The sequence below is a fragment of the Penaeus vannamei genome, chromosome 11 (genome assembly GCF_042767895.1).
Source record: "Penaeus vannamei isolate JL-2024 chromosome 11, ASM4276789v1, whole genome shotgun sequence".
NCBI classification, from domain to species: Eukaryota; Metazoa; Arthropoda; class Malacostraca; order Decapoda; family Penaeidae; genus Penaeus; species Penaeus vannamei.
In genome coordinates, this window is record NC_091559.1 from 70,001 (window position 1) to 72,500 (window position 2,500).

Sequence of the window (2,500 nt, forward strand, 5' to 3'; positions counted from 1 at the left end):
TCTTGTGGAAGAGATAGACAACACGACATTGGAATGTCTGGTGTGGCAATAAGAGAGGAATAAACAGGGGAAGCAATGGCCAGGCGTATATGCATATGTATATGTATGTGTGAAGATACGTATGTGACAAACATGTAAGATTATATATATGTGTGTATCATATAGTAATTAGATATAGATATAGCTGGATTACACGCTGTCTGGCCGTATCAAAGGAGCGAGCGAGGCTGGATCAAACCGCGTCGCCCATATAGACGAAGGACGCTAGCTGAAGCAGGTGTCGCTTGGTTATTTTAGGAGCGCAAGCGGGGTATGGATCCCTCGTGGAACCACGTAGCTTGGACTTGCAAGCATGCGACCAAGTTGCCTGGTCGCAACAGACAGACAGACAGAGAGGAACTTAGCCAAGTTCCCTCCGGGTCTGGACCGCTGCGGGAACCACCTAGCGCGGGCCAGACGCTCGCATCGCGTTCATTATAACTTGTGTGTAAACTCTTAAGAATTAAGAGTTAAGCCGTATGCAGGCATCCCTCTGCCCAGCTGTACCAAAAGAGGAGGTATGCGCCTCTTACGCACTCTCTCCTTTCTCTCTCTCTCTCTCTCATATCCTTCTCTCTCTCTCTCTCTCTCTCTCTCTCTCTCTCTCTCTCTCTTTCTCTCTCTCTCTCTCTGTCTGTCTGTCTGTCTGTCTCTCTCTCTCTCTCTCTCTCTCGCTCCCTCTTCCTCTCTCTTTCTTTCTTTCATCTCTCTCTCTCTCTCTCTGGATGAGGACTGTAATGATGTGAATAGTATATCATTCTATTTTATCGAAATGCAATCACCAACATAGTTATCATCAGCCTCATAGTAGTAATATCTGCAATTTTCCCAGAGCTGACTGATTGCTTTATAATGATCGGTGCAATTACAAAACTATTCATTTTTCAAGATAATAATTCACATTTTATTTGTGCGAATGGGAGAGAGTGCAAAGGGTAAACTGAAATATGTAATCTTATATCGAAGCCATATCAAGAATCATTTTCCAAAGATGCACTCTTTCAATAAGGAAAGTGAAAGGAAGAAAACAAAAGTATGGTTATATAATTTTAATATTTTTGTTGACTGTACAAACAACTGACGCAACACAGTTTGGTGATAAACTTATAATTACGTTTAATCACTAGGAGAAGTTTATCATTACACTTAAACTTTGTAAACTTTACTAACTCGCACAAAACACCCTCAACGACCACAGATATTCCCACAAAGGAAGGAATGTTTGCTTCAGGATAATAATAAATATATAACACATAATTTCGCTAACTGACAAGGGCCAAAGTTGCATATATTGACGGTAAAGTAAATTGGATTCTTTTGCTGGTTCACTTAGCCTACACGAGATATGTTAAGTATGGTATTATAGATCATGTTTTTTTTCTATCATCTTTTTATCATTCTTCTTTCTCTGGACAATTTTTAGCACCACTTGCTATAATATGAATCATCATTGGTGTAGTTTATCGTCGAAAGAAAAGTTGTTACACTTAAACACCTTCCTTTTTCTTCAATTTGACATTATCTGTCCCTACTTCATACTTATCATCGCTTTTCTACCAAACATCATTTTTTTTTTATCAGTATCAATAAACATAATTCAACCCAAGATTATTCCAGTTGCCTTTAAAGACACGTGAAGAAGACAAGAACAGCTTCCGCGTGAGTGTCAACCGAAGGGAGGCGAAACGAGAGGCCGAGGAGAGCCGCAGCCAAGGAGGAGGTCAGGTGCGTCGACTCCTGCTGTCGCGGCGAGCGGAGTGCGAGAGAGTCCTAAAAATACCGTCTTATAAGTAGGTCCTCTGGTCCGAGACCGCGCTGGCGAGGTCTCCGGCACAGAGCAACCAGGTCGGTTTTTATCATGTAACAGGACGCCATTCACCTCTTCGTGTCCTGTGGGTTCCGGTTGGGAAGGAAGGCCGGTTAAGGGTAAGCCGGATTGGTGTTTGTTCTCGGGATGCCAAGGGCCAAGTGGGGCGCAGCTTTCTTCAATTTTAATGTTGTGGATTTTATAAATGTGTCTATATATGTATATACATACTTTTTTTCTTCTTCATATGCTGAATGTATGTATATGCATACATACGTACATACATGCATACACACACACACACACACACATGCTTACACACATACACAAGTGTATTTTACGTATGTATGTATATTCATTACTTTGTGTAAGTGTGAGCGTATATGAGTGTGCGTGTGCGTACGTATGTATATGTACACCTACACACACAAATACATTTATATCTATATACATACATATACGTTAATATACATATATATATATATATATATATATATATATATATATATATATATATATATATATATGTGTGTGTGTGTGTGTGTGTGTGTGTGTGTGTGTGTGTGTGTGTGTGTGTGTGTGTGTGTGTGTGTGTGTGCGCGTGTGCGTGTGCGTGTGTGTGTGTGTTAGATCCCCCGGCCCCTGAGGGAGGCG

The 2,500-nt window shown here is 41.0% G+C and overlaps 1 protein-coding gene across 2 annotated transcripts in view; it reads right to left on the bottom strand.

Annotated features, from left to right (window-relative positions):
- Positions 1-1,073: 1,073 nt before the first annotated feature.
- The window catches only part of LOC113826622 (ras-related protein Rap1), a 339,622-nt gene continuing 338,195 nt past the window's right edge, over positions 1,074-2,500 (bottom strand). For both annotated transcript variants that reach the window (XM_070126863.1, XM_070126862.1), the window contains one exon: positions 1,074-2,500. This exon is cut by the window's right edge and continues 1,004 nt beyond it. The gene's annotated coding sequence lies outside the window, so the exon portion shown is untranslated.